The 24,557-nt window shown below is 36.9% G+C and overlaps 1 protein-coding gene across 7 annotated transcripts in view; it reads left to right on the top strand.

Annotated features, from left to right (window-relative positions):
- The window catches only part of TRPS1 (transcriptional repressor GATA binding 1), a 236,814-nt gene that overhangs the window by 171,982 nt on the left and 40,275 nt on the right, over nt 1-24,557 (top strand). The window lies entirely within an intron of this gene.

The following is a 24,557-nucleotide window of genomic DNA, read 5'->3' as shown; positions in this document are numbered from 1 at the left end:
TTAGCATCTTATGAGAACTATGAAAAGCACTATTCCATCCTGCCTTATGGTCTGTTTATTTGCATCACTATACTTTCTTCCTAATCATACTGAAATTTCCCAAGTCCGTCTTTCATCTCCATATTCATCACAGCACCTTTTGTAGCATCCTTATCTGCAGTGGTATTCAGTAGAATTTTTCTTACTCAGTGCCTTCAGGGAAAAGTTAGATATTTGAGCTGTACCGAAATATTTTAGAAAAACTCAGAGGGAAGGAAAAAAAATCACTTTCTCAGCAGATATACCATATTCAGGTTTCCACTGCATTCCTGAAAGCAATTCTAAACGTAGTCTATTTTTGTTCCGCAAATAGTGATCTTCTTTATTTGTAATGAGCCGACAGGAGCTTCTTTAAACAGTGAAAGCAGTTGCTCAGATTTTGGAATGAATCGACTGCATAGTTTTTATGCCCTAGTTTTTCTGATGATCGAGTACAGTTAGATGAGGCACTCTAGTGTTTAAGTTATGAAACAGTATCACTTCACTTCCAGCGTGTTCTTCCACCCTTGTGATTATTAAGGACGAATAAGGAATATAAAATTACTCAGTATTGGAATTTTTGTGGGAGAATGGTGAGGTTCATTAAGATCAAAGGACTGTTTGGAGAAAAATGAGGGATTGGTAATCAGCATTATGAGCCCCATTTGCTAGCACCATGGAAGTTTTCAGACAAATTGAAGTTTAAACTCCGTATGTTGGATGAATAGTACTTGGCTCCGGCTGCCCTTTGCTTCTTAATTTGTTTCATTAATTCTTAGCAACAACCAGCCTTTTGAAGAGCTATTTATAAACCTGAACTTTCTGATCTAAAAATGGACCAACAAATCAAATCTCTATATATCTTATTTACTAAACAGTTGCCTTTTTTTCTGAATCTGTTCTATCCCTTGGTATTTGGGAAAAAAGGAATAGTACTTGGAAAAAGACCAACAGCATATTTACAGGAAAGGAAAAGCAAGTATCAACACACTGCAAATGACAAGTCTAACCTAATACTTCTCCTTGTGATGGTATAAAGAATAGCATTTAATACTTTATTTAATCTAAAATATTTTCAAATATTTTGTAGTAAACCTTTTTTCTAACCGATGTTAATAATTCTGCTGACTTATTTTAATGGCTGAAATGCACATAAATTTAGTGCATGTTGAATCAAATCATTAGCATGAAAAAATTACACAACGGCGTCCTCTTAACTAATTATGCTAGATTGGCACTTCAAAAGAGGTTCATCACGTAAGAGTATTATCATTTATAAAAAGGAATCTTTTTCAAAGAAGGCTTCTATTTTAAAACTTGTTAATGAAAGGATTTTTTTTTAAAAAATAGATATGTGTGTATGTAAAAAGTGTTTCTGAGGAAAATATATTCATCCTTTACATGCATTCATCTAGCAATGAGAGGTTATACATTAATATAGATGGTTTCCCAGTTTGAGGTAGTGTTGCAGACAGATGTCTGATCTTTGAAAGCATTAAGTAGAATAAAGGGAAAAAATGAAACAAAAGGAAGAAAATAAAATCACTTTCTCCCCAGATAAAAAACTCGACACATCTAGAAGGTATCAGGTTTCCCATGCCTTATAAGCATTGATCATTCGTATTGAAAGCAGCCAGTCTCAGAGGATCATCTATAAATTGACATTTTACCCTAGAAGCTCTATAAAAGAGATGCTCGGATAGCCATTTTAGTGTTAAACTTCTTACTAATAATAGCCACCACTTATTGGGTGCTTCCTGTATGCCAGGCACTCTGCTAAGTGTTTTGCAGAGTATTTCATTTAATCTTTTCTTTTAAAAGCTGTAGACCAGGCAGAGCAGCTCAGAGAGGACTAGTGAATTTCCAAGATCACATGCTGCTAAATGGAATCGGGATTTGTGTTCATGATAGTCTGACTTCCATATTCAACTTCATTCTGAGCAAAAGAAAATCCCTGAACACGTTTAAACTGCTATCATCCATATAAAGTAAATGGAACCACTGCTCTGAAATGTGGGTATATGAGTAGGAATAAAACCACATCCCTATGACCTTGCTGCCTTCCACCTCTCTCAAAGGTTTCTAGTCTCTGCTCCTTTGGGGAGTGAAATCCATCAGTGGCTCTGAGCGCGGTAATCCAGTCCTTTCTGCACACAACACCGCTCTAAGGACTGTCTGAGGCTGTGATCAAATGCTTTGGGGAGAGTCTTCTAAGAAATATGTTTGGAGTTTATGTCATGTTTTCATTGCTCATTTTTCTGGCTTCAATTATTTATTAAATGCAAAATCTGTGACAAGTTTACTGCTTGTTAATATAAAAGCCTCTCTCTGCTACCCATTTACTCCTTTAATTATATATATATTGATATCCTAGCTGTCAGTGATTTGTGATGCCATTAAATATAGAGGAAGACATATAAAAAAGGGTATAGTAGGTACAAGATTTTAGAAAAGATCAGATTCTACAAGAAATTCACAGCAGTCTTAGGTTTTGTGGGGGTTTTTTTTAATACTGATCATCTGTCTTAGAATTAGATCATAAATAATCATTTCACAGGGAAAGGAGACCATTTTCCTTAATTTTATTTTTCTTGCCGTGTAGACCACTACGTATTTCTTGTGTCTGTTAACAGCTCCAGGCCAGATGCGCTCTTCTCTACATAGCTTTTCCAGCTCAAAGGAATCTTTAACTCACTTAACGTTTTCTCATCTGAATTAGTGATATCTGTCCCGTGGTGCCTCCTTACACTAGACTGCAAGTTATGTAAGATCCACGTTTGATTTACCCATAATCTTGGGTAAGTGCTCAGTTAGTGTTTGTTGAATTGATGAGTATGTATGACTTTAAATAATGTCTATTAATTGTGTCAAGTATACTTAATTTTTTAAACTGTCTTCTCAGGTGACTTGAAAAGATAAACTCAAGTCAGGAAGCTGTGCCCTGGTTTATTATTTTACCCCCCCCCAATCAATAGGGCCTCGCCCATAGTATATATCCCAAAACAGTTTGTTGAAAATTAGCTGAATTACATTTTTAAGGTAGAATTTCCTAGCACATCTTTTGTGTTCATGTAAAAAAAAAAAATCTAACTGCAAACACATGGAATGCGAACGATGTGAACAGGCTTGTAGTATTTCTAGTCTTCAAGATTTCAATTTAAAACATTTTTTCTGGGAAATGGATAGATGGCCCTAAAACTGAGTCAGTAAAATTCAAAAAAAGAAGAAATACAGATGACCAATAAGCATAGTAAGCAAAATTTATTCTTGTTATTGATAAAAGGAATAGCCATTTGAATAAAGATGAAATTCTATTTTTCTACCATGTTGCATAGATGTGGGCTAGTGAGTACTTTGATGATGTAAATGGGTAGATCTCTTTGGAGGTCTCTTTGACAATATATTATAGGATTTTAAATCAGCATGTCTTGCTAGAAAGCCAGCAAGTCCACTTCTAGTTATTTAATCAAAAGATATATGACATGTGGATGCTCATCACATATTGTGTGTATTAAAGAAAGAAAAGGAAAAAGGGAGAAGGAAGGAAAGAAGAGAGGGGGAGGAGGACAGTTGGAAGCAATTGAAACATGATAGCATGGACTTTGCTAAATACATCATTTGTATCAGAGCATGGATAACTATACACATGTGAAAAAGGAAAGTGTAGATTGCTCTGTATTTATTGACATGAAATGATGCCAAGAGAGGAAAAAAGAAAGTAGGTTGAAGAAACATTCTTTATCTTAAAATCTTACTGCCTTTTGAATATTTGCTATATGATAGAGACTAAGGATACAGAGATGGAAACTAGAGACCACATTCTAGTGGAACTAACTGCTATGTAACTCAGAGCCTAAGGAGCTGACAGTGGATACTTTATGCTCAAAAGATATGACTTGGTTTCAAAACTGTGGATCTAAGCTGAAGAAGCATCAGTGCATCTATGACACTGAAACATACTGGAGTTCAGTGATTAGAAATTCATCTCTTTGGTAGAGCTTCCAAATCAGTCTTTCCTTAGAACTTCTGATCAGCTGGGAAGAAGTCATGGGATGGTAGTTGAGAGGCACTAAAACCCTCCCCTAGAAGCCATTGATACAGGAGCAGTTCTAGACACTGGAGGCCTTCTGCAAGATGTAAAGCAGCCAACAAGTCCAGAGCTCATGATGTATAAGCCATTGGAACATCACAGTAGGATACAGGTACCCTCTGGCACATCTCTGTTTTATGCTCGGAAAATACATCCCTAATTGCTCTTGTCACTATTTCTGTAACAAATTTGCTTGTTATAAGTGTATGAATCTTCCAAGTTTTATGCTTTCTTTCACGTAAGTTTTTCCTAATTCCTTATCTGGAAATGATAAATAACATGCTGATAATTCTGTGACACATTTCTCTCAATCTATCCAAGTGTTATTTTACTCTTTTAACCTATGATTGTGTATAGAGACTGAGGATACCATATAGTTCTGTGTTTCTGTAACAGAGTGTCTAAAATTTTAGGTTACTTTAGAATGTAATTTTTTATAATAGCTATAATTGTTGAGTTTTTGAAAAGTGCAGGCATGTCAATGAATTATTTTAATTACAATATATTTATTAGTTAGAGAAAAAGCGAGGATGGAAGTGTGGTAAGTGGTCTTTCAATCTTATTTCGAGGGTATTTTCAGAAATAGAGGGTAATATTTTTTATTCCTTGTTAAGACTTTAGATGGAAATCAGAGGCATCGTATCAGCTGCAGCTCCCAATATTTTATGGTTCTCTGTTTTGCTTGATCGTGTTGGTCCTTTGAAACTCAAACATTTATGAAAATTTATAATTTTGTGCAAATATTGAAGACCTAGATTTGCAACGTCTATATAAACCAAGAACTGCTGCTTGCTGGTTAGGCAAAAACTAAATTTCCGCCTAGCTCTTCCTCTCATTTTTAATTAGAATTACTTGTTTGTTACAATATGATTTTCTTCAAAAATAGATGCTCTGTAGCAAAAGAGGAACCACGGGCTATGTGTTCAATAGAAGGTTGATTAGTTGGCCAAACTTCAGTAGTGGGAGCCTGCCATGCTTCCAAGGGAAATAATTTCTTCTCTGAAATTTTATTGTGCTAATTACTAGTCCCAACTTGAGTCCAGTATTGCCAACAATTGTTTTAGAGTTGCTTTTGAATCCTCTTCAGCCGGTTATACGTATTTCCTTGTGCCTAAACAAAAAATATATTTTCTGAACATCCCTTCAAAATCTACAACCTTGTGTTATTTTTTTTTTCTTTTTCTTTTTTTAAACGCTTCATGCTTCATGCTGTTGAACTATAAGCCAGATCATGCCATAGACAGTAAGGATAGAAAAGGTGATGTATGTAACTCTCTCCACACAGGACTGAAACAGGTGACTACTTTTGAATAGTAATTGTCAGTGTGAAGCTTTCTGTGGAATGTCTTCAATGCACTTATTTATAAGGTACAGTTCTGCTACTAAATGATAACTATTTTTTAACCTTATTTTCACTTGAAGTGTAGTTGATTTACAGTGTTATTTTCAGGTGTCAAGCAAAGCAAATCAGTTATCCATGTGCATACACATCTATTTATTTTTCAGATTCTTTCCCATTATAGGTTATTACAAGAAATTGAATATAGTTCCCTGTGCTATACAGTAGGTCCTAGTGGTTTATCTATTTTACATAAATGATAACTATTAAGATAATACTGTTAAAGTGTATGACTGGGGCTAAAACAAACTGGGAATTACAGAATCTTGGAATAATATTTGCTTTTTACAAAAAAAAAAAAAAAAACTACTCACTCTATCACCATGTCATTCATTGAGACTGAACTGCTTTCTTTCCAGATTTCCTGGATCTTGTCAGGCTTTTGTTTTGTGTGCAGCACCTTGGTGCTTATGCAGTTGTGGGAGTTTCCAAGGAGAATTTCAAATTGGTACCAACTAATTTGCAGAAGTAAAGTGATTCAGGTTTCATAAGGAAAGAAAAAGTGAAGGAAATAGGTAGTGTGTATGTTTTCTTTACAAAGAACAGAAACCAAAAAAAAAAAAACCAAAAAAAAAACTTGTAAAATTACTTGCCATCACCCCTAGAAGTTATTCAAATTCATGCTAACTTTATAAATAGTGCATGACTAAATTTGTGTTTTATGACAAGAAAAGTTCACAAAATAGTGCTTTTGTTATGGCACTCTTTTAAATACCATTTATGCATTTTTTATGAACCCGATTTTTCACTTAATCCCCTGTTTTACGCACTTAAGGTTTAAGAAGTTCTGCAGTAAAAAGTTATCGTCTTTAGCTTTCCATATTTTAGTTCAGGAAGAAAGCAAGTTCATTCTACACTTAATTTTAATTTCCTTTTGAATCTGGGAAGCCATTACTTTGGTTCTTTTTTCTTAGTGACCAGAGAAGCCTGCACCATTATAGTCTATTATTTTTAAAACCTATGGGCAAAGAGGATTTTTATCTCTAGTCTTTTACTTGTAAGTAGAGTACTGAATTCACACGTGGGGCTTTTAAAATACACCCCTCCCATATAGATCTCTCTATATATAGATATATATTGATATATAGATATATTTCTTTTTTAACTTCTTTAAACTTTAAATTTTCTTTGCTTAAAATTGAAATTTTGCCTTGACTTATACGACAGAAATACTTTATACCTCTTAATATTGTAAGTGAAATTTAGATGCTGCTTAGTTGGCAGTACCATTGTGCATTGTTACTCACTTCTGCTCACTGATGAACCACTTTTAAATAAAGATACTTTCCACTGTTCTAAGAGGACAGGAAAAGGACAGGAAAGAGCTGCTTTCTCTTCTCACTGATAATGGAGTAAGAGGAAAATGCAAAGTGCAGTGCAAGAGAGAGAAACGCACGAGTCAGTTGGAGAATAGGGTGAGTTGATAGGAGGGGCTTTCACAGAGGGCTGTGAATTCTCCCCCACTAAGAATTCCTCCCTTCACCCTCTCTTTCCATCCATCCATCCCAGAGCATGTTGTCCTACCTCAGCGGATTTATTTATGATCCGAAACAAAGTCAAGAAACAGATCTTCTGAGGTCCTTTCTATCATTATGATTGTTCAGCGATGGACATAAGCTGTACATTTTATGAAATACTTTTGAGAATTTTTTTTCTGATTTTTTTCTTTTGTTTCTTTCTTTTTTTTTTTTGGCAGGGGTGGGTGCGTTATATTTATTTCCCCGAGGCTACCAGAATTTTATATTATTTTAGTAAGATTTTGTAATATTAAACTCTTGGTAATCCATAATAAGCCATTATCGGTAAGTATCACAGAAAATTCTGTCACTTGCAGGACACCACATGGCCAAATCATGAGAATAATTCAAAACCATTTATTTAGAACCTAACATGGCAATGAATCTCAATTCTCCGCTTTTACGTACAGTTATCACAAAAGGGAATTTCCCCTGCACATTGTTGTTTCACCATTTATGGAACAGGATATTTCATCTAAGCCTGGCATCTTCCTTTGCTGTTGGATTTGCCACTCAGAACTTGAATGATAGCGAAATTCCCATAGCAGAAGCTTTTGCTTCCTTGTCTCTCTCTCAGAAAGACTTACTTCTGGTGCTGAAAGTTGAAACAACTCCTTAGAGCACGAAGTCAGAACACATAGCTTATTCCAGACCACTCCTCTAAATAGTAGTGTAACTTACATGAATCACACGTAACGTATACTGCCCCTTTGTGCTGGGAAATGCCACGCTTTTTATAGTCGTTGTTGTACAGCCAGGATAATAGGGACCAAAGTCGTAAAACAGTAATTAATATACTTCAGAAGTGAGCTGTTTTATTGGGCAGATGCTAATTAAGGATGATAGATGGCAGTGATTGAAATAGGCATAAACCATTTGGTCAACACAAGTGAAAGGTCAGGTATCATCTTGAAAGCTTTAACTAAGGATGCTCTGTTTTTCCCCGTCTCTTTTAAATATCTGAAGAAACACGGGAGGAAAGAGCCACAGTAACTAAAAGTGAAACGATGTGTCCTGCACATCCTAAGGGTCTGAGGATGGGATAGATACGTCTTAAAACTTTTGATTGACTTAATTCCCGGTGAAGTTGCATCAGTCTCTGCAAACAGGTAGACGAGTGCTTTCTGACCCTGGCACAAGTCAGGCATGTCTTTATGGGATCTTTGCGTTTATCTCCGGAGCACAGCATTATGTTCTGGAGACAACTGTTACCCACACTTAAAGCAAAGATTCTATGTCCAGAAGTAAACTCTGAATAGTTAGAAACTGGCTGAAGATCAGCTTCACCTAATGGAATGCTTACTATCTATGAAGTCGTCTATAATGTGAAATGAAAGGAACTTCGCCAGAATGCAGACTAATAAAACCTAATGCATTTTCAACGTATTTGGCATAAAGCATATGAACGGTAAATATGTTAAGTTATTAACTTTAATTTGGCAGTTGCATATTACCCATTTGGTCACATTGGTTTACCTTTTGTCTTTTTTAAGTGATATTCACTTCTGTCATTATGTTTAATAGGAAGATTCTTCCATTTCAATGGCTAATGTTAAAATACCTTAAATGATTATCCTTTGGTAAAATTACATTTACCAGACAAAACAAAGGCACTGTTTTTTAACCAAACTAATGTCTGATTATCATAACACACGAGTACTTGTTATTTAGTCCGTATCATGCACGTAACACGCACAGATAAGCCTAGAGTTAGGCAGTAATCTTTTATGGACTTACATGCCAACACATATAATTATATTCTTGATATGTAAAAGCATACATTAAAATGTTTAAATAAATGCAGCACAAAAATAGGTAAACAGAATTCTATATTTTCCAGTTTGGGCAGGGATCAGATCTTGCATAGAATTATTTTAATTGTTGTGTAGCGTTATTTCTCATTTCAGTGTCTTAATCAGATGCTGGAAAGGACATTGAGGTTAAAGCAAGTGGGATTTAAGATTGCTTATCCATAGAACATTCCACTCTCTGAGTAGAAACCCTAATAATACTGCTAAGTTAAGAATAAAGGGAAAAGTTCTTGAAGTTACTCTTCCTTGTCACTAGGGAAGCAAAGAGCAAAAGAGAAATCATCCTGAAAAATCGTGTCCTTGTCACCCAATCGTAGAGAGTCAAGCTGCCAATGACCATAAGGCTGGACATGGAACTATTAAGTCTGGTTTCAGTAATAACCTTCTACGAAATGAATGAAGAGGTTTATATTTCAAACAGTTTTCAAAGGAACTGGACGAGGGCTGTAGCCAGTGGGTAGCATTGATGTGGTGTAGTGATTGATTAAAACAAAACAAAACAAAAAACCCTGACTCTGTGTAACCCAGTGATAGTCTTTGGAAGAGAAGTGATAATATAATTGTGGCTATATTCATTTGGGCATTATGGGCAAAGGCATAGCTAGAAAAAATTTTCTCCAAATAGCCAATTTACAGAAGACAACACCAGGCACTGTCTTCTTAGCATCAGCTAATGACGTTCTAGTTAATTTGTAACTTGCACAATATCTGTTCCTGCTGTTGCTGCCAAGCATATTGCAGATCAAGGAGCCTGTTTTGCAACTCTGAATAAGAATCTTGGGCCACTTCACACTGTTTCGTCTTGTCAATTGGGAGTTTTGTCTGGTTCTGTGTGTGTGTGTATGTGTGTGAACTAAAGTCTGATGACTTTTAAGGAAACGAGTAATCGACTATGCGTATCCCTTGTTCAAAACACATCATGAATACTTTAATTTCTAATCCCTCCCTGTGTGCATGTAGGCCTTTGGGGGTTAGCATCATGATACATACACTTTACTTCTACTTTTCAAAATGATGGGCTAACCAGGTAGCCACTCTGTTCTCTTAAGGTTTGTGTGTGCGTGTGTGGCTGAGAAGTCTGAAGCTCTTTTCAAAATCATTTCCATTTAGCTTTGGCAAGGTTTTTTTTTTTTATTGTTCAGTGGAGAGTATCACTAATCTGAAAATTCTCCATAACTCAGACACAGTAACCACACAGTTAATACGTGGCTCATGTAAGGCTGGAAACTCTGCCTACTTTTTCCACCCTGTCCTTCTAAATCCATTTTCTCACTCCTGCCACATTATTCTGGGAGTCAGCATTCATTCAGATGTACTATGTGCCGGTTCCTCTGTGCAGGGGAAATTATTTTTATTCCTAGAGCATTTCTCCCTCCTAAAATCCTGGATTAGATTAAGCAAATATCCCGTTTATGTAAACAAACGTTTAATTAAGCAGAGTCGGTAACAATGTCAGAAACAATAAAACGGATGATTTGTCAGAAATAAACTGCAGGGCATCTGATCCTTTGAAGAGAATGGAAAGTTCACTGTTTAAAAACATGAGTTGAAGAAAACATATAGATGGACCTTGATGAGTTCCAGTTACCTAAGTGACTGTGACATTAGTATTTTGGAAAGTAAAACTCAAAAACAAAAACAGAGGTCTGGATTGTCACTTCTCATCAGTGGAGCGCTCCACAGCAGATCGTAGTGGAATCTTCATGGGCGATTTCTACCGGCAAGGAAACTCTAGAAGGTGTCAGCCTCGGAGGAGGATGGCTCCGTCATTCTGATCTATGTTAGACAGCTGGACCACGCTTGGTTACTGTTATGTTGCACCCAAGGTCACAGTCATTCTCCTTCAGGCAGAGGAAGAAGTTCAGTTATAATCAGCCGGGGGGAAAACGATTACACTCCTTGCTCAGGTAGCAGAGAAAGTTTCCGTGCTCCAAGCGTGGAATTATTTGCACAGGGAGGTAAGTGTTGTGATAAGGAGTTTTACATGTAAGGCTGGTTTCTGAGCCTGGCGAACGTCGGTCTCATTTCCCTGCGTGACTTTACAGCGCTCCAGCTCTCAGTTCCATTCCATCCCCTTCCATATCTGCTAACATCATTTCCAAGACTACTTCTTGCATCTCTCTCCCCATTTTTTTAATACCTCTTACTCTCTATCTTGCCTCTCAGATACACATATAGCAATTCAGATCATTTAAGAATTTTAGAATCAATGGGTTTTATTTGTGTAGAAAGAGCAAACTAGAAATACTATTGTTTGTTTTTTTTAAAAACAGCAGGCCAAATTCCTTTTTTTCAAGTTCTTCCATTCACACCTCTGTACTACTGACTTCCTAGCAAGGCAGCGTTTCTGGGCCAGTTTTCGTCACAGAGGAGGTTTTACCATCACTGTTGGGTTTGTCCCTTTGCCTTCCACGTGCCAGAGCTGCTTTTTTTAAAAGATGGGCTGGTGGGGGGCGGGGAGGACACTACCGTTCTACAGGAGGGAATCAAGTAACGCCGAATGTGAATTTTTTCGTTTTTATAACTTCTGCAAATTTTCAGTAAGTCTGTTCTAGTCATTTCCTTTATGTAAATGATGTTGGGGGAGAAATAAGAACCTATTATGGGAATACAATTCAGAATTTCTCTAAGAAAATTCAAACCTGTCTTCAAATACAGGTCTATGGTGAGATCTTACTCACCGTTACAGTATACGATTACAATGAGAAAATTATTTTGATTCAATTCTGAGGGGAGGTCTATTAAAGTGGTGCATAATTTCAGAGCAGTTCTCTAGAGATGAACTTTTTTACGGTAAAATGAAGCAGTGTAACATAATGCAAATCATACTACCATTACAGAAAGGAAATTAAAGTTGGAAGAATCTGTCAAAATATTGTGAGAGATGAGGAATCAAACTTTATTGCTTTATTTTTAGAATTTGCAAAGATGTTCCACGGCAGAAATGCCTCCGGGCACTTGCAAAATGGGAGGGAAATGAAAAGAGCAGTCTTCCCCAACTGCCTGTGACTTCAGCCCTCCGCCCCGCCTCCTCGCAGGCACCCTGCTCCCTCCTTCCCGACTGGTCCATCTGCAGCGAGGCTGGGTCCACAGCCAGTGTCTGTCCTTCGGGCTTTGTGATTTCAGATGTTTCCTAGGACGTAAGCCCTTCGGCATACTAATTGTTTCTCGTGGTGTTGAAACTAGATTGTGTCTCATTAGAAACTCTCCATCACCTTGTTGAAGAGTTTGCGTTAAGGTTTCAGAAAAATTCTAAAAACCTCAAACATTCAGGGAAAGGAAAGAAAGCCCTCGCCTGTATCATGTTTGTCGACAGTTTCCTTTTTCTGAATGTATTATGACAGAGTTTATGATATTACAGTTATGTTTACCCTTTAACCTTTCAATCAAGCCACTGACACCATTTTCTTAAAAAAAGTAAAATAAAATCCACACTATCTAGTGTTTATGTTTGCTTTTTGTCTGTGGAGTCACAGAGGGGCTGATAAGTTCGTTTTTTTTTTAAGTTTAAAAAAGCAGAGGAGCCCTTAGCTACCACTTTCTCTTTGTCCTCTCTTAATGACTGAAGCCAGATGATAGTTTATATAAAATACTGAGGCTATAATGTATAGAGAGCATCTGGGTTTAGCAGTCTGTGCATTCTGGATTGAATATGCATGCACAAGCAGAGCTTGTGCTGTGTGATTGTGACTCTGTGCTTCTGGAGAGGTAGCCTTAATGATCTGAAGTCACCAGCTACGAATCTCCGCCCTTGACTGCAGTGAACTCAATTATTTTTTCAGTTTTAAAATACGCATTTAATTTTTAAACTCCACTGTAATGGGTATCAGAGACTCCATTAACTTTGTAAATTACAGTTTTTTATAACAAGACTATGATACATGTGAACCTGTATAATTTAAGGTAAAATGAGCCCTCACCTTCAAGTAGATATCGTGAGAGCCCAAAGCTTCTATGTCATCCTCAGTTCTTATTTGCACAATAACAGATCGTACTTTTCTTTGCACAGGAATTAGATCTGCTCTAGAATAAAGTTGCAACAACTCAATTCATTCTCACAAGTTCAGGCTTGATAACATTACTGAGGATAGTTAATGTATCTCTTCTATTTTATATATACATATGTATAATATATAAAATGTAGGTATTTATATGTAATATATAAATTATCTATTTTTATATGGTGAATAGATGTATGTAAGAGAATACAAAAAAATTTTTTGGTATAAATTTAGGATTTGAGAACTTGAGAGACAGAACTTGAAGCTCTGCCCTAGCTCCCTCGGGCTTCAGAATTCTAACTAGCTGAACTGCTGCTTTTGATGGTTTCTGTTGGCCAAGACTGAGAGAGCCAAATGTATTATAAAACTTTATATTAAAAATCTTAATAATGTGTTTAAGCACGCACTTTTGATGCCTGGGACTATGTTGAATTGGTTTCCGAAAGCATTTAGAATTTTTCTTAAACCCAGAAGAAATGTCTTTTTGAAATATCGCCCCTGTTTACCAACAAAACATAGCAATTATAATAGGACACATTGTAAAGATTTTTAATTTTCCATTTGTGATCTTATTTTCTTTGGTGGTGAAGTCTTTAAAACCCCAACTCTAAAGTGAAATTGGAAAGTTCTTAAGAAAAGAAGTCTGTTGTTACAGAGACTAGAGTGGGAGAGAATAATTACACACAGCTTTTTGATAAACAGTCTAAATTATGCTTCAAAGGACAGATGTGGGTTTAATAATCTGAAACATTTGCATTTTCAGATTAAACTTTGCTTGATTGCATTGTACTTGATATGTATACTTAAATCTATATGTTAAACGTTATACTTTGATATAGCACATCTTGTTTGACTTTGTTCCTATGATCTGACAAGCTTCATTATATAATAAACTAGTTTAAATAAATCTTAAAGACATAAAAGTGTTTCTGACAGTACGAAAAAATTTAAAGCACACAAATGATATATCGGTTAGATGTTCCAGAGAGAGTCAAAGTTTTTTCATTCAAATCTTTGAACATGTGTTTTGAATAAAGCTGTAAGGCATTTTCCAGTAACCAGTGTTGTATTACAAAAATGAGTAAAGTAAAACAAAAGGAAAACATGTTTCAACATTTTATTCAGTATTGTCACATATTGTTGCACATTTCCTGCTGGAAGTAAGTGTGACATTTGTAATGCTAATTTTCAAACCTAACCTTTTTAGATCATATAAAATATTACTGGGCTATTGTGCTCTTGTCAGACAAGCACAAATAATGAACTGCTCTCTCAGAGTTCACATGGGTTCCTAATCGTTTATGTGCTCTTCTGTTGCAGCTCTGATGTAAATCCATCATTATAATTTTTGAATTTTCCTACTAAATTCTATGCAGGAATAACCAATCATAAGTAGGTTACGGAACACTTGACCCAATATTTGTAGCCTTTCGTACAGAGTTGATTCCAGGCAAGAATATCACGATAGTTAAATCAATTGCCAGAGTGGACAAAGATTTTGATAATATAATCTGGTGATATTATGAAAAAAATAAGCAAAAAGTTTGCTTAAAAGTAGGAAATTCCGTGTTCTATTTCTAGGCCTTTTTTTTTTTAAATTGAAAATTAATGACTTAGCTGCTTCTGAAGTACAAAAATATAGCAGAACATATATTTGGTTATTTTGCTTTTCATAATAAACGACTTGTCAGGCGCTAACTACATAGCAGTGGGGAGCAAAGTATTGAGCATGTGCAAATAATTTCGATATTTAAAATGCCAAATCGGGGAGGGGGTACTTAAAAATCGAGCTATGAACTAATTTTTAGAAAAATGGGTGTAATTCATTTGAATGTTATATTTCTTATATTATAGTATGTATTTTAGTAAAATATTAGCTTTGGAACCAAATCTGAAACATGTCCTTTGTAAGCTATCAGTAACAGTACATTTCTAATAAGGGAAGTTACTTCTTCTGAAATAAGGAAAGCTGAAATTGAATATTCGAGCCGAGGAGTGTTCCCTTTTTACAATGTTAATGTGTTGAATTGTTTTACAATTTAAAGTTGTTTTAAAGTTAAATTGTTTCGAATAATTGAGAGCCTGAATCAATGAAACACTTCAGCCTGTCCCTTTAGCAAAGTTGGGAGTTCCTATAATGAGGGTTTCCCAGTTGGCCAGCCCCGGGATGGGTGTTTGGTTTCATACACAGAGTGTAGTCAGCAGCTGGCCAGACTTCTTTGCACCACTCCGTGGGGTCCCCAGATCTGACCTCCGAGGTTAGGAGTATTTATGTGAATTCTGTCATTGTTGTGTCTAGGAATTTAGACAGACAGAATTTATGAGGAGGGTGGCAAAACACGTTACTTTTCCTTTCACTCTTCCTCCGACGATAAAATAGTTAAGTTTTTCAGAAAAGAATGTGCACCTCTTTTCCTCGGTTTTCGAGTTGGTTATACTAAATTTCATTTTTATATCCAGCCGTTGTTTTTAGGAGCTTGCGTTCAGTCCACGTGAGGGTAAATTGTGGTTGTCGGGTAGGTTTCTACCTAAGCTTTGTGGCACGTGGCTTCCCTGATTCATACCCTGTCCAGATCGGCTTGTGAGCACTTCTAAGTGAACGTATCTCAGCAGCCAAGCCAAAGTCAATATCGTGAGCACTTGGGCTCAGATGCTGTTTCAGCTTGTACAGAGTTTGGTTATAGAAGTGATTTTGCTTCAGCTCACAGCCACGTGAAGAAGAGAGAGCAGGTGTTAGTGCCCTTATTTTATGGATGAGAAAGTTGGGGCTCACAAGGGGTCAGCATTTTGGGGTAACCAGTGAAGGAGCAAATTTGGGTACAGTCATGTGTTTAATATATGACTTGGGGGCAGTGTCCTGTCTGGCTTGATCACGCTGCATCCCCGTGCCTGCTGCGTGGAATGATGTCTAGTAAGTGCTTGAGAAGGGCATCAAATGAATGAACAAAGACTTAGAAGCAAGAGGGCCTGACCCGGTCATGCTGCACTGGGGGTGGGTATAGGGCTCGAATGATGAGCAGGCTCCGAAAGTGTGCTTTCTTTTTCGAGGAGATACATGCCTTTAAGAGATTTCCAGAGACGATGAAAAGGAAATAACTCTTCCCTTTGTAGAATTTTGTAGATGAGACGACTGGTGTACAGCGGAGGTTAAGTAACTTGCCTCAGGTCACAAGACAACAGCAGTGGCTCCAAGTCCCAGCTTGTGACCACTGCATGATACTGCCACTTGCTACCCTGTGAATTCCCAGTCTATTGGTTTAAGTCCTCATACGAAGGGGAAATGACTGGTCACAATGATTTTTTTTTTTTTTAACTCCAATAGCTGCCGGATTATCTGTAGAGATCTTTTGGCCTCTGTGAGTCCTAGAGTTGCTTGAAAACTGTCTTGTTCCTTGGGGGCCAGTTGTGATGACCCAAGGCATTGTTGAAACTCTGAGGGTGAGATATTTCTTCAAGAGCCCCTCATTAGGGATGTCATTTACATCCAGCCATAAGCTTTGTTCTTTGGGGACAAGAAAGATACACATTAAATTTAGGATCGTCATCCCTTAGAAAGGAGGAAGAAGGAAGGTGTTGGAAACAGGCAAAGAGGAGGCTCCTGCTCCGTTGAAAGTGGGTTTGGTTTTTCTTTAACCTGTTAGATTCTGCTTTCTTTAAGTTATTTTTAGATTTGTTCAAAATCACTCCTAAGTTTAAAAAAAAAAGTTAAGGAGCATAAAATAAATCTGAACCTATAGACGACCAATAAACATTTGGTGACCCCGGCATTAATGGGTTCAAGAGCCAAGTTTGCGCGGGCGGCTTTTAATCACGGCCTGGAACAATCACAGTCTCTTTTTCACCCTGTGACTGAGGTTGATAGAAATCAGTTGCTCAACATGGAACTTCAGAGAGAAAACGTCATAATATTTTTTTAACTTCAAAGGCCCTTAGAGACCAACCAGATTGAAAAATCTAAGGCATAGAAATATTAATTGACTTGAGAGATGCCACAGAGATAGTTGGTTCAGGTGTTCATTAGTTCAAGAAACCTGCATGGACTGCCTGCCATGGGGAAGGAGCCGTAGGTGTTGCTGGGGACACACTGATGAAGAGGAGAGTGTCCGCGAGGGACTTGCAGTCTTCAGAGGGAAGGCACCTGGATAAACAAATAATTATAATACAAACTACTAATTGCTTTAACAAAAGACGAAATTGGTGGTCTATCTGTCTCTACTGATCACCTATGCATCTACCCAAGTATGTATGTGTGCGCGCGTGTGTGTGTGTGTGTGTGTGTGTGTGTGTATTTATCTCTCTCTCTCACCTGTCTATCCTTAATACATATAAAACATGTAGCCCAGTGCTTAGAACATAGAGTTCTTAATAAACAGTATTTGTGTGATCGGTTACTACCTATAACCCCCAGATTTCTCATTGCATTTTATAGCATTTAGAGAGAATTCTACTCAGACTGCTTGTTCAGCCCTGTTACCCTTATATTTGGGAGGCTATGAAACCTTACTTAAAGCTCTCAGGCAAAACTGTTAGCCACCATGCAAGGCCTTGTAATACTCTGTAGCTATGCTTATTTAGCCATAATTTAATCATTTGTTACATAATTTGGCTTCAACTTACAAGATAAACTCATTCATGTCAGGCACTGTCTCTTACTCATATATGTAGGCTCAGGCTTAGAACCTAATAGGTGATCAGTAAATGTCTGTTGCTTGAATGAATGCAGCTTACAAAGGGTTCAGCCAGGTGGGTGGGGAGGCGGGAGAGGTGGGAGAGAGGTTAGGTATCCAAACTGCTTCTTAGACTTTTCTTTGAATAAAAGCAATTTTGAGGCTTACGAAACGGGAATATCATGGTGTTGGTTGTAAGGCTTGACTTGGTTACAAAGGTTTAACTCTTAAAAAAAAAAACAAAAAAACTCGGGGTTGAGGTAGAGCTCAGTGGTAGAGTGTGTACTTAGCATGCATGAGGTCCTTGGGTTCAATCCCCAGTACCTCCATTAACAGCAGCTCAAAAAAGATGTAATTTTTTTTAAATTTAAACATAAATAAAAACTGAAAAAGACTCATTTCTAGATCACATGAGTATCTTCTTTTATGATTCCTCCACCATTCAATGTCCTTGCAATCTTAGCAGCAAATTCTACTCTAAAATAATGTTCTTGCTCTAGTAGGTATAATTTCTAGTGCAAAACAAGTAAAATAAAGAGAAATATATTTATCTATTATGTAGAAGTTTTATTAACCCTAGGGTTGTACAGAAAAAGAAATAACCTGATTTTTGGTCTTAACTCCAGAGAAGTTAAGTTTCAAATAGCAACTTTAATTAGATATATAGAGCTTCTCACTGAACTTTCAATGAGATAATTATGTTTTGAATCTGCTATGGGGTATATGTGTATGTGATTTTTACATAGTGCATAAACTAAGATAATAATATGCAGAAAAGGAAAATTATTTTTTAATCTGCAGTCTAATCATAAAGCTGACTGAGCAGATGTTTTAGGATTGGCTGTTCATTTACTTATCAATTATTGGAGGTACATATTAGACACTCATGTAGACAAAAGAGACAAAGGTCCCTCCCTGCTCAATATCATTCTGATACTTTTAAAAATCCTATTATCAATGAGTAGCTAATGCCTTTAACAAGAACTCACTAGTGTGTTACTGAAATACATAATACATACATATTATATATATATATAATTCCATCTTACATATATATCAATTTTAAAAAATGTCTGTAGCTGGCCACATTTTTGCACAATTTTCCCTTACTCAACTGGTCTACAGAGAAGGCATGGATATCCATTTGTATAACTCAGTATGCTGACGGAATCCTAGCTTCAGAGACTTGTGGATAACTTCAGCGGTCTGAATTTGATTATCCTCAAAATAAGGGAAACAATCAAAGCAGTGTATGTGGATTTCATAGTGTAACTCCATTAAAATCAGTGAGAACTCTGCACACCTAGAACACCTGTTCACAATTCAAAAATTCAAGCCAGCAGTTCCACTTAAAAGATCACTAAATCAGCAGTCTCATAGTCTTTGGGGATCCTAGTTTGATCATCTCACTTGCTTTCTCATTTAACTTTGTCATTCTACAAACCCTTTATTACGGGCAGGAAAATTTACACAAGTCTTTCAGCCTGGTGTAATTCTGGGGGTGTCGATCCTGTTTGAAGTGAGCCTCAAAAACTAGATAAATGGGGAGCTATCTTAGAAACATCACCAGTTGGAACTTTGGGAAAGAAAATGAACTGCCAGCTGTCCTCCAATATGAATTGGTTAAAAAAGAAAAGGTAAATTTTAAAATATTCAAGGCATGTGAACAAAATTCATTTTTAAGCTATGAATCATAACCTGTGATGAGTAAGCACTTATTCTGGCCAATAGCATTACAGTGAATTGAAATCCATTTAGAAGACTGATAGCAATAAATTAATTACTTTCATTCACAGTGACTTTCAAGGCTCTTACATTTTAAGTTTTCATGGACTGTTACATAACTCTTCTTAGAGTATTTTAAGTTCTTTTCCCTTTTCAGAAGTCAGATATGCCGGGTATTTTACCTTACATTGCTCCAAAGTTTTGTGTTTCATCATGAAGAAAAAATTTAAACAAGGGAAAATATAAACAAGGCAATAAATGAATATTTAAGATTTTTTTTTAGGATCTTAGCCTGTTAACCATTTGTCCATTTACTGTAAATTACAAGTTAATTTTATCTACTTGTTGGTTAACACCAATACTTGGCTTTCTTTCTGAACAGTTAACTTAGGTTAATAACATACTTTGGAAGAGTACATACCTGCATTAACAATTCTGTATTTTTTTTAAACTGGTCTTAGCAACTAATGCAATGGTTTTATCTTTTATTATATTTTGAAACTGAAATTTAAACATAGTTTTGAAAGGATTTTTCTTTTTAATGGTGGTGAGTTTTCAATCCTCCAAACATGATTTTAATTTAAAATAGAATTATAGATGTCTACCATCATCAGTCGATACTCTGCTCTTTCAAAACAGCTTCTCTAAGTGCTAAGGTCTGTGTTCTTGTATATATAGCCCTGATGCTAGGTACCATGCCAGGTCTGCCTCGGTCAGTGCTCGGGAAACACTCACTCATATTCTGAGCCTCATCTGATTGATTTTCTACAAGTGTATTGTTAAAATTTGAATTGAAGTGGGGCAACATTATTTACTGGAATCCTAGTCTATTGAGCATGAAGGGACCCATCAGAAGGATGAACCCAGCCCCAGCTGTTTAAAGATGAGACCCGCAGAAGCGCAGTGAATAACCAGCAGCCATGGGGCACTGGGCTTCGATTTTGCCCACGTGGTTTGGCTGGTCACTTCAATTTGTTCTTAGTCATATGATTAGGTATACGTATGTCTATTAAGAAGACGACACTGTGGTAGCTCTAGTAAATTAGGCTAAGTAGGCATTTAAAAGGGATCTGGATTTAAATACGCCATACACCATTTACAAAACAAAGTTTTCTGAGCAACTCAGTGGTGCTTCTATTTTTGGAACCTTGCAAACAATCCAGGGGCACAGCCTCCTATGAGCTTGTTCTGTGAGTTACCAGATCGCATCCCCTCGGGAACCCCTTCTGGGGCCCGCCCCCTTCCATTTCCTCACATCCAGTCATTGAACATCAGGGTTGAAAAGGAACTTAAAAAGCCATGTGACTTCACGCGGTGCCAAAATTTCTCTTGAATTTAACCCCTCCTCCTGGTTGTCTCATTGTCGCCGCTTAGTCATCAGAACCTCATGGACTTCCTAAAGGGGCTGCAATTTTTACTTCTCCAATTCAGAGTCCAGACTTCCCACAAATGTGTATGCCTAACGCACAAACAGGACTGCATTATACCCAGCGCAGTGCCCCTTAACTGCTCTCCTCGCTTTAAGTAATTAGCACCCCCTCTTTTACTGAGCCATTCCGGACTCTGCTGCTCCTGGGTTCCAGCCCCCTGCCCTTCCAGCTTTGTCCGCCACTGAACTCCTCTTCTGTCGGGCAGTCCACAACACAGCTCACTGTGCCCATCTTTATAAATGTTGGATCTGAGCCAGCCTCAGTAATATTTCAGTTTTTGTTTTTGCTCTTCTTTTAACCTTTAAAGTAAAGCCACCTCCATTTTAGTCAACCTAAAGTAACCTAAATTGTTTACTTTTTAAGGTACAGCTACTATGCTTTATCTCATTGGTCTGAATGAACCACTTCCTCTTCTTTGCATCAGTACTGTAGAGTGCACACTGTACTTTCTCTCTTCCTGGCTTTTTAAAGACAACAGTGTTTTAGCATTTCTGTTCTCTTCATGACATTTGAATGGTGCGTTTTCTCCCCCACTAGAAGGAAAGCAGGAATTTTTATCTGATTTTGTTTCGTGCTCTGTCCCCAGATCATAGGATAGCTTGTAGATCCTCAGTAAACATTTGTTAAATGAGCAGATAAGGTTGCTCATTACCAGGTGCTGGATTGCACTGATTTGAATAGAACACTTCTTGAAAATATATTTTTCCATGTCCTTTACTAAGATCGTCCTTGGTTATTCTCTTAGCAAAGTTCTTAATAAATTTAGGCCCAAATGATCAAAGATGGTGAGAATTTTACTGAATCAAAGAAAGAGGGAATGTGTCCATGCTTGTTCCTTTGAATATTCTTGGGGAATAAAGTAGAGGAGCCATATATTTTCTTATTTCTTTACGATTTGCTTAAAGATACTCTAAGAAATAGTTTAAACAATCTTCCTAAATATACTGAGAAATATTCTAGACAGTCCTCTAATGTTTAAATCTTAAGATGACTTTTGCCAAAGTGAGTAGTTTGGACAAGATGTTAAATTCACTTCCTTTCTAAAATATTTTGTGTTTGTTTCTTAATCCCAAACTATTATTGATTTGAATACTGTAAAGTACAAGGTAGAAAACACATCTTGAAAGTTAACAGTATCTTATAGGCTAATTAAATATTCTGAATACAATTCAAGTTCCACATCAGAGTAAGAATTTAGGCATAAAAAGCAATGGCAAATCTGAATCATCAAGAAAGAAAGGGGCTGAGAGTTCCCAAGTACGGGAGGGACACCTTGAGAAGTTAAAGCATATCGTTCAAGGTCAGCTAGAATAAAGTAAGACAGGTGAAGAGGTTTATCATAGCTTGCGTAATTTTTAATCTAGAAAAATTTCAGTGACTTATAAAAATACATTTTCCGTGTATTATAAACTGTGGAATAAAGTATTTTCCTCTTTCAAAAAGAAGCCATATTGCATAGGGGAAAAAAAAGGGAGTTCCAGCTTTGGAAGAAAGAGAAGAGGCCCAGATTTGAAATTTATTAGATGTGTTATGTAGTCTCTCAGCTTTGTTTCAAAATCTGGAAAATGAGTTTAGTTTTACCTGGTTAAGTTTGTTAATAACGTGTTGGTGTTCAGGCAGGATTTCCTGCTATCTTACTTATAGGAGCCCAGTAGAGCCCTAAAAATTCCATCTCTCCTTCTCCCTTAACAGTTTCACTTCTACCTAATTACAGAATTTAAGCATCCATGCAGGGTTTGAAAAACTGGCTTCAGTGATAGCAAAAAGCTTGAAAACCACAGAAATAATGTATGTAAGCCAGAAATTATCATGCCCTTTTAAATTATAGCTTCCATTATGGGATAATACATGCTAAATCTATTAAACTCTATAAACATGAGCCTCCTGGTACTAAATCGTAACCTCTCAGGTCACCTGGACAAAATGTCTTACAGGGGAGCACCTCTCATGTGGAACTGAGCCCTGGTGCAGGCATTGCTACAACCTGAGGTTTTCCAATCACTTAAGTTTCTTTTGCTTTGGTTGTCGTTTCTGCCACTAAATTAGGTTATTGTAGAACTGGGCGGTGAGAACAACTAGAAAGACTATTACGTGCAAAAGTACAAGAGAGGTAATGTGAAAATACCAAAAAAAGAAAAAAAAATCTTTGGCATCATTCAAGCTGGGAATGAATTATCAAGACCTTCAAAAAGACAAAAGAACTTGGAGCAAATGATGGTGTTTAATTTGATCAAGACAGTATAAGCGTTCTTAAAAAGAAAATTTGCACACTATCTGGAAGCCATAAGTTTACAGAGACCTCATTTACACCTCTACTGACAGGCTAGTAACGGATTATCATGAATAGTTTGGGAGTTGGGAATACATTTTTAAAGTATACAGATGCTAAGGTGAAATTTGCACATTAAAGATTTACATTTCATGCATATAACAACTTGCAGAAAGAACGACCTTCTAATGTTCTTATATTCCGCTATATAGAATTCTCCTTTGAAAATATTCTGTATTTCAACATAATTCTGTGAATTTCATGAAAATGACACAACAAAGTTGAACTCAGCAAGCTTGCAGCTTATAGAGTTAATTAATGAGGAGTGTCACAGGATTTACAAATAATCCAATCCATCAAAGTACGGTGATAATAATATCACTGTTGACTACATCGGATTGAGATTAATCAAGCATTGGCGTCTTGGGCTCTGGGAAAAATATTAAGTACTAGAGCGTTCTATCATTACAGTAGTGTGAATGCTGATGAAAGAACTGGTGGTTAGAATCCTCTTGTGGAATTAAATATGTCAAAACAACTTATACACAGTGGAGCTTACTTTGCATAAAAGCCAAAAAACTTGAAAAACTTAAAAGACAAACAGTCATAGCATGAAACTACAGTAGTACAAGTGGAATAGTTTAAAACATTACTAGAAAACTATTTGAATGTTTTTAGGCCAGCCAATTTGAATGGCTGTATCCAGGGTGATATTCAAAATATTGAACAGACAGCTTGGCAGGCACTGATCAGCCCAACAGACACGCTGTGTGGTACATCTCAGTCCAGCGTAAGCATGCACACAGTGCCAAATTGTGGGGGGTGGGGAGGCTCAAGAGCAAGTAAGTACACCCCAGTATGCAAAGGTCCCAGGGTACCATTCCTAATACTCCTGACCTGGGGGCATTTATTTACCTTTGTAAAAGTAACCAAGGTGATACTGATAAACAGGAGTTTGGGAACCACTGGATTAGATGCCCTGTTTCAACTCAACCCAGAATGAATGGCCAAGTGAATAAATTCTCCTGCAAGTAAAGATTTCTCTCATCAATCGGCTTCAAGTGAGCTGAGTTGCATAAGGCCAAATGGATACCCTACAATAAGAATTATCCCAGTGCAAACAGCAATTCATAGGTATGATGTAGTCAAATTCATTCAAATCAATTGCTTGTTTATAGTTCAAGTACTTTAGAAATTGACAGTGAAGTAGGGACATGGCTCCTCGCAGGTGCTCTGAAAACCAGCTTCATTTTAATGTGTCTCTAGTAGTTACTGTTGTTAGAGTTGATGTGGCTTTGCCAGGATGCCAAGCCCGCAATAGGTTTCACACTTTGAACTAGCTTTCAACTTTATCTAAGACATGTGATGAGTTGTCTGAAGGCAGGTGTAGGACAGGCTCACTGAGATATCTACACATGCACACACTGACATTCCTATTAGCAAAATTCAGAAACGGATCCGAAATCGTGGAGGAAATTTTTCTTTGGTTGATTTTGTTTTTGTGTGTTGCCAGTTAACACTGAACTGGATGGACCACATCCAACTTTAGTTTTAGGAATCAGGGCTGAAGGACGTGTAAAGTTCTGTGATGGTTAAGCTTCTTTTCCAAATCGCTTTTCTTGGTCTTGTT

The sequence above is a fragment of the Vicugna pacos genome, chromosome 25, assembly GCF_048564905.1.
Source record: "Vicugna pacos chromosome 25, VicPac4, whole genome shotgun sequence".
NCBI classification, from domain to species: domain Eukaryota; kingdom Metazoa; phylum Chordata; class Mammalia; order Artiodactyla; family Camelidae; genus Vicugna; species Vicugna pacos.
This window is presented reverse-complemented; position numbering and strand designations above follow the sequence as displayed.